The following is a 14,545-nucleotide window of genomic DNA, read 5'->3' as shown; positions in this document are numbered from 1 at the left end:
CACTAGCAGTTTTGCACAGTCTGCATCATTAAGTGCAGTGGAATTATTTGAAAGGAGGCTCAGAATGTTAGAGCTCTGGAATGCAAAGCAACAAAGCCCCAAGAGAGCCACCTTAGACGCAGGAGGAAGGGTGAGGGGCTGTCGCGTGAGGGGCCTCCCCCCATGTCTCTGAGGAGCGCACGCAGGTCTCCCTGCCTGTCCTGTCACCTTCCGGAGACGAGTGAAAATAATCAGCAAACTTGGAACGTGCTTGCTTTGACCAACTCAAAAACGTAAACAGCTTCCAAACGCTTTCGCACCTACCTTACAGCCTCTCTCAGTCCCGCCTTTAAAAGCAAAATATACGGACAATTATTCTACCCTCGTCATGGGTACAAGTAGGTTCCCAGACCTTGAAATGCCCACTTTCATCACCCTGCTTTCGACTACTTCAAGCGCCTGCTACAAGTAAAAACTGCTTCTTTAATTTTTTTTTTTTTTTTTTTGCGGTACGCGGGCCTCTCACTGCTGTGGCCTCTCCCGTTGCGGAGCACAGGCTCCGGATGCGCAGGCTCAGCAGCCATGGCTCACGGGCCTAGCTGCTCCGCAGCATGTGGGATCTTCCTGGACTAGGGCACGAGCCCGTGTCCCCTGCATCAGCAGGCGGACTCTCAACCGCTGCGCCATCAGGGAAGCCCCAGCTTCTTTAATTTTTAAAAATTTTCAATTAGTTACAATAAGACTTCACCCTCTGGCCTACCTAACTCCAGGTTCTTGAGGTTTTTACTACATTTCCAAGCAGAAATTTATCAGATACACTACGTGCAAACTACAGATTATGCACTGCCCTGAAATCACAGCACCACAAGACTGGTGCTGAAGGGCAATTTTTCTGTTCCGATAAATAAATAGAAAACCCGAAGGCACATTGGTGTGATATATTTCTTTGCCCGTTCCCATGGCCCATTCATTCCTATCATGGTTTTGTTGCCTAGTTCAAGTCCAGTGCGCTCCGGGCTAAGCATCGGGGTCCAGGCTTCCCACACACTGTCACCGACTTTCTCAACTTCTCACCTGCTTGCAATTTTTTTTTTTTTTTAGTGAGGCCCATCTCTTTCCATTACTTGCTTCTACTTCCCCTTTCCTTTGCCTACAGTGGTGTGCCTACCTTCCAGCACCGCCAAACCCTGCCCAGCCCGTGACCCCAGGAACTAGGTGCCCGCACCTTCCCCTGGGGGCAGCCCCCGTGCTCAAGGCAGCACATCACACGCAGCCCAGGTCAACAGAGGCTTCTGCGTATCTGCATCTCCTCGCCGAGGCCTCCGGACCACATGCAACACCACCTCCTGCTTCCAGGACTCGGGGGAGGAAATGCGTCGGCCCCTCCCCAGGGGAGCTCTTCCCTTAGGGACGACTAATTCTCCTGCTCTGGATCCCAACCCCCTCCTTCCCCGTATCTGCGGCATCTCCCACTCAGTAACAGAAGTGAGCCTCTCCCATGACCAGCACGGCAAGAGCTCACCTTCCTCTTTCTTTCTCTCCACATCGCACCTTCTTTAGAACCAACGATTTATAGCGTACGTTGTATAAGGTACTTCTGTTTCCCCAGCATCCATCCACCAGCCAGCAAGACAGTCAGGCCCACGCCTGCCCACCCCCCAGACAACCAGCTCCAGCCCTTCAGCATGACCTCCTGGAAGCACATGCTGACCTCCCGGACACACATGCAGTCAGCATCCCTCTTGGCTTCTCTGGGGCCACCAACGCTGTGAACAGCCTGCCTTCCTTTTAAAACTGCCCCCCCACCCCCGTTTGTCCCTGCTTCTCTGGAACAGTCCTCTCTATTCACTGTCCCAAGCTGCTTACTTTCCTTGCTTTGCGGTCAGTGCTCCAGATCCCACCCTTCTCTCCTCCCCTCACACCCTCCCCTGGTGGCCCCACCCGTGACCTCAGCTACTAATGCTGGGGTCCCACGCAATCAGGGGTCTCCAGCCCCGAGCATCAGCTCTGAATGTCTCCCTTGGGCCCGAAGTCACCTCGGTCGGACGTCCCAAACTTCTTGAGGGGGACATGTCACAATATCCCCCAAGCGTCTCCCGCCAGGCCACGCAGGCAGAAGGCGCGCAAGAACCCTGAATGGGTGAAAGTGTCCTGGTCTCTCTGGCCTTTCACTCAGTTTCAGCAGCTTCCAGCCCCTAACTTCAGAGGTCTTTCTCTCAAGGAGGATGTGACCCTCAGCCTCGTCCACACTGTGTCACAGATTTGATCGGCTACTTTTCCCAAAGGTCTCTGGGCTTTTCCAAAGGGAAAGAAATTAATGGAATTAATGAATGCCAAATAGTGAGTAATCGTGTTTCTGCAGGACTGGGAGAAGAAGCCCCCTCACCCCCCGCCCCAGGCCTCAGCATCCTTCGCCTCTGTCCCTCCTCCATTGACGAATACACTGCCTCAGACCCCACGGATGGTACCCAGGCCTAGATTCTGCCCATTCACCAGGAGGCCTGATTACTCACACTTCCCTGGAGCTCCAAGGAGAAAAGGGGGTTTCGTCTCCCTTCCCTGCTCCCTGAGCCCCATGAAACCACATTCCAGCTCCCCAGCCCTCTTTATACCCTACCAATGCCAAGCCCATAGCCAGAGCTGGCCTACAGTCTGTGGATCCCAGACTTTAAAATAACTCATGAACACACTACTATATATAAAACAGGTAACCAACAAGGACCTATGGTAGAGCACAGGGAACTCTACTCAATGTTTGTACTAACCTATAGGGGGAAAGAATCTGAAAAAGAATACATATATATGTGTAACTGAATCACTTTGCTGTGCACCTGAAACTAACACAACCTTGTAAATCACGTAAACTTCCAAAACAAGCTTAAAAAGTAGCAACTCATGCTGAGTGACTGCCCAGTGTTGAGCCAATAAGGGCTTTCCCAGGTGTTACCGAATTTAATCCTCACCACCTGACCACAGGTAACCTATCGGTTAGGATGGATTTGGCTGCGGGTATAAGAAAACCCGAAGACAGGGGCTTCCCTGGTGGCATAGTGGTTGAGAGTCCGCCTGCCGATGCAGGGATACGGGTTCGTGCCCCGGTCCGGGAAGATCCCACATGTCGCGGAGCGGCTGGGCCCGTGAGCCACGGCCGCTGAGCCTGCGCGTCCGGAGCCTGTGCTCCGCAACGGGAGAGACCACGATAGTGAGAGGCCCGCGTACCACAAAAAAAAAAAAAAAAAGAAAACCCGAGGACGTTCTATTCCAGCATAACTGAAGTTCAGGGTGGCTCCACCACAAGCGCCTTGATTACCTCTTGGGGGGGGAGGGGCGCCAGCCCAGCGGGATGTAAATCCTTTGCCGGCCCCTGATTAGACTAATGCAGGTCACACGCTCACTCCGGAACCTGGTAGCAGTCGCACCATGATTGGCTTAAACCATTCACACCCCCCTCTTTGGAGTCTATCCTCCCGCGTAGAGGATCTGGCAGCCAGGGAGGTTCTGGAATGGAGGGTTAAGAGCCTTACCAGTCAAGTTATTCATGACTTGAGAGACCTCAGGACCCTTTGCTCCCGGAAACACCCACCACGACCAATCCCAGCCCCTACGGCTGGCAATCTGGGGACAAGGCCCGAGCGCCCACCTCCCAGGCCGCTGGCGGGGGACCACTTTCTGCCTCCACCTGGACTCCCGCCTTTCTCCTCTTGTCTGCCCTTTAAGGTCCAAGGGGACCCTGGGCTTCTAGGAGAGGACCTTTCCTAGAAGCCCCTGTTTTCATCCAACCCAGAGCAGCCTGAGGAAGCTCCAGGTCTAAGAGAAGCAGCTGTCTTTCCTGTTTGCTTCTCCTTCGCTGGCCCAGAAGCCCCTCGTGGGCCAGACAAGTTCATCCGAAGGAAGGAGCAGGGCACCAAAGGCTTTGCACACTGCGCCACTTGTTCTAGCGGATCTTTGGACCGCTAGCGGATCTTTGGACCACTTTCTTATACCCCGGGGGACTTATGGCCTTTGAGGGATAAGACCGGGCCACAAATGCCACCTCGTGTCAATGCCCTTCAGGTCTTTTTACCAATGTGGACCCAAAACTCCCCTCATGTCTCGACTGCCCTGGGAGAGCAAAATCCTTTTACTGCCAGAGCGAAATCTAAAGTGCCTAGAGCCAAACATTTCATAAGTGGAAGCCTGAGAAGGCCGAAGGGAGACGGTGGCTCCCTCTCCGGCGGGACGAAAACAGGCCCGGCGGGTCCAGCGCGATGGGCGGCGGGGCGGCCAGGTCGGGCGGGCTCAGGGGCAGCTTCTGCGCAAACCGCAGCATCTCGCGTCTGCAGGGAGAGGGCGGGGGGACACTGGGACCCCAGGGCAGTCACCGCAGCCCGGGCCTCCCCTGCCCCAAACGCGTCTCCAGGGGTCTCCCCTCACTCCCCGAGGGCGCCCCCTTCTCCAGAGCTGGGGGAGCCCCCGGACGCCCAGCCAGTCTGGTGATCCTCCAGGAAGCCGAGATGCCAGCGACTCTACCATCAAGTCCTCTGAGGTCGCCCACCTCGGGCCCGGCTTTGGGGGTCCCAGCTCCCAAGCCTCCAGATCCTAAGGAACAACCGCTGCCTGGACTCAGCCGGCCCCACGACGAGGACGTGCGTCAGGCCCGTGGCCGCGAAGCGCACCTCCAGCCGGATGAGGGTCTGGCTGTGCGCCTCGATGATGCGGGCCAGGTCCGGGCCAGGTGGCCTGCGAGGCGGGCCAGGAGGACCAGTGCGGGTAGGTGAGGGGCGGGGAATGGGCTGGGACCACTCACCAACATGAGCTTCCCCTGGCCCTATTCTATGTAAAATTCCAGAGGAAAGGTAAAGTTTTCGGGCACCGTCCACCACAGCTTGCTTGATCTCTCCGCGTCCAACTGCTCCCAGCCGATTCTGAATAGGGCCAAGTCCAGGAACTTATCCCAGCAGGACTTAGGGAAACCTGCAAAGGCCCAGGGTCTGCCTAAATACTGCCTCTACACAACCTACCCTAGGGAGGGGTGACCTGGCCCTGCAGCTGCTCTCAAGAAAATCCACTCCAACTAATTATGTTCTTCACCAATCCCTTCATCCAAATTGGATTATCTGATCCGTGTTTGCCTCCCTGATGCCCAGGAATTCAAAAGTATCTTCATTCTAGGCACTTCCCTGGCGATCCAGTGGTTAAGAATCCGCCTTCCAATGCAAGGGATGCGGGTTCGATCCCTGGTGGGGGAACTAAGATCCCACATGCTGCAGGGCAGATAAGCCCGTGCGCCACAACTAGAGGTGCAAACTACAGAGCAATCCGCAACTAAGACCGGATGCAGCCAAAAATTAAATAAATAAATAAAAAGAAGAAGAAAAACAAATTAAAAAGAAAAACTACCTTCATTCTAGTCTGAACAGATCTTGGAGCAGATCTGCCGGGCGTGAACCAGGCCTGGGGTTGTGGGGTGGAAGGTTCTGGAATAGGGGTTTCCAAGTGGCCTCGCTGGTTCAGACAGGCACTGCCGTAACAAAATCCCACGGGCTGTGGGCTTTCTCACAGTCCTGGAGGCGGAAAGTCCAAGACCAAGGCACCAGCAGATCTGGCATCTGGTGAGACCTCCCTGGTTCGCAGGCAGCCTCCTTTCGGCTGTGTCCTGACGTGGCTAAAGGGGACACAAGCTCTCCAGGGCCTCTTTTAGGAGGACACTCATCACCTTCATGATGAGGCTCCCTCCCAAAGCTTCACCTCTGAGACCATCGCCTCGGGGGTTTGGAACTCAGCGTATGCCTTGTGGGTGCACAAACCTTCAGACCGTAGGGTGCCGCCTGCCGACCACACAGTAGCCTCATTTACTCTCCTGCGTCAAGAGAGAGGAACACAGAGCCTCTTTATGGGATGGGTGGGAGGGAGCCTATCACAGGATTTGGCTGCATGAGTCTAAGGAGTGTTTAGAGAAGCAGAGGCCAGTTTTGTAAAAATGGGGCAATTTCTGGGACTTCCTGGTGGTCCAGTGGGTAAGACTCCACGCTCCCAGTGCAGGGGGCTCAGGTTCCATCCCTGGTCGGGGAACTAGATCCCACACGCATGCCGCAACTAAGAGTCCGCGTGGCGTAACTAAGAGCCCGCATGCCGCAACTAAGACCCAGCGCAGCCAAAATAAATAAATATATAAATTTTTTTTGCGGTACGTGGGCCTCTCACTGTTGTGGCCTCTCCCGCTGTGGCGCACAGGCTCCGGACACGCAGGCTCAGCGGCCATGGCTCACGGGCCCAGCTGCTCCGCGGCATGTGGGATCTTCCCAGACCAGGGCACGAACCCGTGTCCCCTGCATTGGCAGGCGGACTCTCAACCACTGCACCACCAGGGAAGCCCAATAAATAATTTTTTTTAAAAAAATGGGACAATTTGTGGTTATCTTGGCAATTCTTAGGAGGCAAGGATATCAATTGGTCTTTTTTTTTTTTTTTTTAGCCCTGCCACATGGCTAGTGGGATCGTAGTTCCCCAACCAGAGACGGAACCCAGGCCCTTGGCAGTAAAAACCCTAACCACTGGGCCACCAGGGAATTCCCAGATTAATTCGTCTTGTTTGCAGAGTGTCATTGTCTCTGCCTGGTTTCAAACCTAGTTACAGAGTCAGTGCTCTTTCCCCATCTGTTCCATCACAATCACTGAGTGGTCTTGACTAGTGAAAATGTTCTGCAAGAGATGTCTATGTTTGGCAAGAAATGTTTGTTAGAGTTTATCTGCCAGCTTCCTGCTGCAACTTGTGGGTCTGTTTTTTCACTTTTCAGTCTCCCTTTTCGGCCTAAGACAAAAAGACAGAAGACAAAGGACATTCATCTACAGGGTTCAGACCCACCATCCCATCATCAAAATCCATCCATCACACGGTTATTTGGAGAACATGGTCTGCGTCTCCACTACAGTTAGTTCCATGTGCCTTTGGTTGCAAGATGAGGTGATGAATCATTTAAAAAGATCATGAGGGAATTCCCTGGCAGTCCAGTGGTTAGGGCTCCATGCTTCCACTGCAGGGGGCACGGGTTCAATCCCCGGTCGGGGAACTAAGATCCCACAAAGCCGCACAGCACGGCCAAAATAATAATGAAAATAAAAAAAGATCATGACTGCACAGTAGCACTTAAGACTGGACAGGATACAGATAATTACTAGAAACAAAGTGATTATCAATCCTATTCATAGGCTACCAAGGAAAGAGCCTAGATTTCAAAACCAGGCCATGAAATCGGGTCCTATTCCATCCAAATCTGTTCTAGAAAGCCAGGTCATCTTTCCTTTTAACCAACCACAAATGATTCTCCCTGACCAATAGTGAACCAGGGTAGCAAGCAGTGTTTGCTAACAAACGAAGCTCTTAGCTGGCCAAGAAGGAAACAAAGGCTGCGTAATTATCCATAACCAGAGACAAAGTGTGGACCACCTTTTCTACTACTGGAATGGGAGCACCCAGAACGGAGGTGAAGAGGGACTTGGTTATCTGGCCAGGTCTCCTGCAAGCTCTGCTGAAGAGTCCATTCTTCCCTCGTTTTATGTCTCTGAGTATCTTTCTCAGAGAAGCAGTTTTCTGTAGGGGTAGGTGTTTTAAAATTGGAAAGTTTCTAAACGTTACTCTATATACGCAAGATAGGTTTTGGTAATAATCAGGTGAAGTCCTGGGGGCTTCCCTGGTGGCACACTGGTTGGGAGTCCGCCTGCCGATGCAGGGGACACCGGTTCGTGCCCCAGTCCGGGAAGATCCCACGTGCTGCGGAGCGGCTGGGCCCGTGAGCCATGGCCGCTGAGCCTGCGCGTCCGGAGCCTGTGCTCCGCAACGGGAGAGGCCGCAATAGTGAGAGGCCCACGCACCACAGTGAAGAGTGGCCCCTGCTCGCCGCAACTAGAGAGGGCCCTCGCACAGAAACGAAGACCCAACACACCCAAAAATAAATAAATAAATAAATAAATTTATTTTTAAAAAAAATAATAATAATCAGGTGAAGTCCTGTTGTCCACATAAGAAGAGTACCTTAAGCAGCCACTGTGGAGAACAGGATGGAGGTTTCTTAAAAAACTAAAAATAGAGCTACCATACGATCCAGGATTCAGTTATACATATATACATTATTTTCTTTCATAATTGAGATTTTATTGATCAGTACACAGACATTTCAATTTGTTGGGTTTTTTGTTTGTTTTGTTTTGTTTTTAATTTTTTGGCCACGCTGCGCGGCATGCGGGATCTTAGTTCCCTGACAAGGGATGGAACCCACGCCCCCTGCAGTGGAAGCGTAGAGTCTTAACCACTGGACCACCAGGGAAGTCCCAGACATTTCAATCTGTAGACAATTCTTAACATACGTATGAAAAATCTAAAAAATCACGTAGTTGTGATTCTTTTCTGAACAGTTATTCCAGTGACTTTCCAGCTTAAAATTTGGAAGCAAATTTTCCTTAACAGGATATCAAGTACCAATATCTTCAAATATGGATACACCGTTACATCATAAATCTCACTAATACACAAGTTAATATCATACACACTGCATACTCAACGTGTCAATTGTTCGCAGCACATTAACAAAGTTACTAGGAAAGGTGGACTACCAGGACCAAAGATGTTACAGAGTGCACAGAATTCTGCCCAGGAGGGCCAAAGTCAAGGAGTGAGCGGTTTGCTTTAGGAAACAATTCTACCAAAAACAACACGGGAAGCGAAGCAATATAAAGTGTCCCAGACATTAAATGCATGACTGACTCCACACTGCCGTTTAGTGTGATTTGCATTATAGGGTATAAAAGCTACCGCCCATCTATGGAATGTTAGGCTGACACCCAAGACAATCAAAGCCTCCCGTGTTAAATATCCCACCGTTTTCTGGTTGTACCAAAAACCAAACAACCAGCAAATGATTTCACCTCGTTAAAAAAAGCATTTACACTTAAAAAAATGGGATGAGGTGGGATAGCCTCCTTTAAAAAAAATGGGATGAGGTGGGATAGCCTCCTTTAAAAAAAATGGGATGAGGTGGGATAGCCTCCTTTAAAAAAAATGGGATGAGGTGGGATAGCCTCCTTTAAAAAAAATGGGATGAGGTGGGATAGCCTCCTTTTCAAAAACGTTTCTAGAGCTCCTAACAAGCTTGCATTTACAAAATCGTTGCTAGAAATCTTCCTCTGGGCCGTGCAAGAAGGGAGACGGGGCCGCTGAGAGGACCGGGTGCGTGGTATTGATGAGACTCGGCCTCGGGCTGCGTCAGAGGCCGGGCTGTGATCGTGTTTAGTTCCAACGTTTTCTGCAGGTAAGTCTTCTTTAGTCTCCTGGTTAGCCACTTCGGCCTGTTTTCCCTTTGCTCCCCTTTTCCCTTTTGTTTGCCCTTCCTTGTCTGAAGATTTATCCTTTTGCGCCGCCCTTTTTGGCTTTGGTTCCACTTTTGCAGGAGCCGGTTTAGCTGACAACCTCACCGATCTCCTTCGCCGCCCCCTGGGGGAGCTGACCCTGCTCTTAGGCGTCCTGGTGGGGGGAGGGGCGGGCGCCTGGGGGGTGCCCGCTGGCGGGCGTGGCCCCCGGGCTGCTGGCCACTGCCACTCCTCCTACGCCCCAACCCCAGCTGCTGGGACCTGCCTATACATTCTTTTGCATATTCTTTTCCCTTATGGTTTATCACAGGGTATTGAATAGAGTTCCCTGTGCTCTACAGCAGGACCTTGTTGTTGATCCATCCTACGTATGATACTTTGCATCTGCTAACCCCAGACTCCCACTCCATCCCCCTCCCCCCTCCCCCTTGGCAACCACATGTCTGTTCTCTATGTCTGGGAGTCTGTTTCTGTTTCATAGGTAAGTTCATTTGTGTCATATTTTCGATTCCTCATATAAGTAATGTCGTATGATATTTGTCTTTCTCTGTCTGACTTACTTCACTTAGTATGAGCATCTCCAGGTCCATCCATGTTGCTGCAAATGGCATTATTTCATTCTTTTTTATGGCTGAGTAATATTCCATTGTATATATATGTACCACATCTTTATCCACTCATCTGTCGATGGACGTTTAGGTGGTTTCCATGTCCTGGCTATTGTAAATAGTGCTGCTATGAACATAGGGGTGCACGTATCTTTTCAAATTAGAGTTTTCTCCAGATATATGCCTAGGAGTGGGATTGCTGGGTCATATGACAGCTCTGCTTTTAGTTTTCTGAGGAACCTCCATACTGTTCTCCATACTGGCTGCACCAATTTACATTCCTACCAACAGTGCAGAAGGGCTCCCTTTTCTCCACACCCTACAGAGGATTAAGTTTAAACGTGTATAGGTGGCCCTGCTTCATGACACTTCACTTTATTGAGCTTCACAGATATTGCATTTTCTACAAATTGAAGGTCTGTGGCAACTCTGCGTGGGTCAAGTCTGCCGGCACCATTCTTCCAACAGCATTTGCCCACTTTGTGTCTCTGTGTCACTCTTCAGCAATTTTCACAGCATTCCAAATTTTTTCATTACTATTATATTTGTTGCAGTGACCTCTAATCTATCATTATTTGGGGGCTCCAAGAACCGCATTCATACGAGCTGGCAAACTTAATAAATGTTGTGTGTGTTCTGACTGCTCCATCGACCGGCCGTTCCTACATCTCCCTCCCTCTCCTCGGGCCTCCCTGTTCCCTGAGAGACACGATATTGAAATTAGGCCCATTAATCTCCCTACAATGGCTTCCAAGTGTTCAAGTGAATGGAAGAGCTGCACGTCTCTCAGTATACATCAAGAGCTAGAAATGATGAAGCTTAGTGAGGAAAGCCGAGACAGGCTGAAAGCTGGGCCTTTTGCACCGAACAGCCACGTTGTGAATGCAAAGGAGAAGTTCCTGAAGGAAATGAAAAATGCTGCTCCAGTGAACACACGGATGATAAGGAAGAGAAACAGCCTTATGGCTGATATGGAGGAAGTTTTAGTGTCTGGACAGAAGATCAAACCAGCCACAACATTCCCTTAAGCCAAAGCCTAATCCAGAGCAAGGCTCTAACTCCCTTTAACTCCCTGAAGGCTGAGAGAGATGAGGAAGCTGCAGAAGCAAAGTCTGAAGCCAGCAGAGGCTGGTCCATGAGGCTGAAGGAAAGGAGCCGTCTCCATAAGAACAAAGTGCAAGGGGAAGCATCAAGTGCTGATGGAGAAGCTGCAGCAAGTTATCCAGAAGATCTGGCTGAGATAATTCATGAAGGTGAACAGATTTTCAAGGTAGACGAAACAGCCTTCTATTGGAAGAAGATGCCATCTAGGACCTTCATAGCTGGAGAGGAGAAGTCACTGCCAGGCTGTGAAGCTTCAAAGGGCAGGCTGACTCTCCTGTTAGGAGCTAATGCAGCTGGCGACTTTAGGTAGAAGCCAATGCTCATCTACCGTTCCAAAAATCCTAGGGCCCTTAAGAATTATGCTAAATCTCCTCTGCCTGTGCTCTATAAATGGGACAAAAAAGCCTGCATGACAGCACATCTGTTTACAATATGATTTACTAAATATTGTAAGCTCACTGTTGAGACCTACTGCTCAGAAAAAAAAGATTCCTTTCAATGTATTACTGCTCGTTGACAGTGCACCTGGTCACCCCAGAGCTCTGATGGAGACGGGCAACGAGATTCATGTCGTTTTCATGCCTGGTAATATAACATCCATTCTGCAGCCCATGGATCAAGGAGTCATTTGATTTTAAGTCTCATTATTTAAGAAATACATTTCACTGGGCTTCCCTGGTGGCGCAGTGATTAAGAATCCACCTGCCAATGCAGGGGACATGGGTTTGAGCCCTGGTCCAGGAAGATCCCACAGGCCGTGAAGCAACTAAGCCCGTGCGCCACAACTACTGAGCCCACGAGCCGCAACTACTGAAGCCCGCGTGCCTAGAGCCTGTGCTCCGCAACAAGAGAAGCCACCGCAATGAGAAGCCCCACACCGCAACGAAGAGTAGCTCCCGCTTGCCGCAACTAGAGAAAGCCCACACACAGCGACGAAGACCCAATGCAGCCAAAAATAAATAAATTAATTTAAAAAAGAAAAGAAATACCTTTCGCAAGGCTACAGATGCCATAGATAGTAATTCCTCTGATGAATCTGAACAAAGTCAATTGAAAACCTTCTGGAAAGTATTCTCCATCCTAGATGCCATTAAGAACAGAACATTTGTGATTCATGGGAAGAATCACACTAATCAACATTAACAAGAGTTTGGAAGAAGTTGATTCCATCCCTCATGGATGACATGGAAGGGTTCAGACTCCAGTGGAGGAAGGAACTACAGATGTGGTGGAAACAGCAGGAGAGCTAGAATCAGAAGTGGAGACTGAAGATGTGACCGAATTGCTGCAGTCTCAGGATAAAACCTGAATGGATGCGGAGTTGCTTCTTATGGATGAGCAGAGAAAGTGGATTCTTGAGATGGAATCTACTCCTGGTGAAGATGCTGTGAAGATCGCTGAAATGACAACAAAAGATTTCAAACGAGATTTTTTTATGCTTTATCAACATAAACTGTGTTGATAAAGCAGTTGTTTTATCAACTTGAGAGAACTTGAGAGAAACGACTCCAATTTTGAAAGAAGTTCTACTATGGGTGAGATGCTATCAAACAGCGCTGCATGCTACAGAGAAACTGTTCCTGAAAGGAAGAGTCAATCCACGTGGCAAACGTCACCGTGGTCTTATTTTAGAAACTGCCCCAGCTGCCCCGACCTTTGGCAGCCATCACCCTGATCAGTCAGCAGCCACCAGCATGGAGGCAGGACCTTTTACCAGCAAAAAGATTAAGACTCATTGAAGGCTGGGATGATGTTAGCAGTTTTTAGCAATTTAGTATTTTTAATTAAGGGATGTACATTTTTTTAGATATAATGCTATTGCACACTTAATAGACTACAGTGTAGTCTAAACATAACTTTTATATGCACTGGGAAACGAAAATATTCATGTGACGTTTTATTGCGATATTCACTTTATTGCAGTGGTCTGGACCCAAACCCCCAATATCTCGGAGGTGTCCCTGTAGATCTGTGAAAGAGTCGTGAAACCTTTCCGTTCACCACTAGGGGGCACCAAAGGACAATGACAATAGCACAAAATGAAAAAGGGTGGCGCTGTTACCAAAGATGTATCTTGTTTTCTTGTCTGGAGTTGAAGTTAACTACTTCATGTCATTGTTGGGTTCAGGGCGGGACAAAATATGCCATCATGGCATGTTGACTGTTTTGAATTAAAGTAATTTAAGAAAGAGCTGAGGCAAGAGGTAAATTTTGACCCTCCTGTCTCCCTGGAAGCAGGAAACAAATCTCCCCTGTGAGAGGTGGATTCCTTGCCTGCGGGGTAGAAGGGCACCCTTATCACCAGCGATGGGGAACTGGGGGCCGAGAAACCTGTATAAACACACTTTGTTGCTCCTTTACTACCCAAACCCAAACTCTGTTTAGATTCTTCACTAACTGAGCACCCAAAGCTTTCTTTTCGCTGTCAATTTCTCACAGAGTTATTGTTTCTTTGTCTAAAAATTATAAAAGCTGCCTCTCTGGCCACTGCTGAGGTCCCGTTTCTACGAGACCTCAGTGGCACAATTAAAATGTGTTTCTATTTCTTCTGTTATTATGTCTTGTGTCGATTTTATTATTAGTCCAGCCACAAGAACTCAAGAGGGATAGAAGGGGAAATCTCCCCTCTCTAGCATCATCATTGGCTTGATCTGAAGCTCTTGGGCTGGTAGTTCTCTTCCAAAGGTCATTTACTTCTGGACAATACATAAGGATGCTGTAACGTTTCCCAATAAAATCCTTTCAATCAAGGCAATGATAGTTTTTCTCCTGATTTTTAAAAGTTCAGTCTCTTTCAAAAGAGTAAATTTCCAAGTTTCCAATCATGTGGAGGCTGAATAGGTGGATATTTGGGGAAGCTTGCTTATACCTATTGATGATAAAACTGGACACATCATAGAAGTCCTCTGTAATACTTAGAACTGTAAGCGTGCAATGTGGCAGGGTCCACAGTCAGAAGTGGTTTCCTAAATGCATGGGTTACTCTATGTGATAGGGACAGAGTAAAGGGACAAAGTAGTTGATTAAGTAGTTAATCCCACTAGGGGACTGCAGGTAAAGAAAGAAGTATGGGACACCCCTGTAAGTTAATGATTACTCAAGAAAGCAGGTTTTGGAAGAAATAGACAAATTCTTAGAAAGGTATAACCTTCCAAGACTGAACCAGGAAGAAATAGAAAATATGAACAGACCAATCGCAAGTAATGAAATTGAAACTGTGATTAAAAATCTTCCAACAAACAAAAGTCCAGGACCAGATGGCTTCACAGGTGAATTCTAACATTTAGAGAAGAGCTAACACCCATCCTTCTCAAACTCTTCCAAAAAATTGCAGAGGAAGGAACACTCCCAAACTCGTTCTATGAAGCCACCATCACCCTGATACCAAAACCAGACAAAGATACTACAAAAAAAGAAAATTACAGACCAGTATCACTGATGAATATAGATGCAAAAATCCTCAACAAAATACTAGCAACCAGAATCCAACAACACATTAAAAGGATCATACA

Source organism: Orcinus orca, chromosome 12, assembly GCF_937001465.1.
Source record: "Orcinus orca chromosome 12, mOrcOrc1.1, whole genome shotgun sequence".
NCBI classification, from domain to species: Eukaryota; Metazoa; Chordata; class Mammalia; order Artiodactyla; family Delphinidae; genus Orcinus; species Orcinus orca.
Note: the sequence above shows the minus strand (reverse complement) of the source record.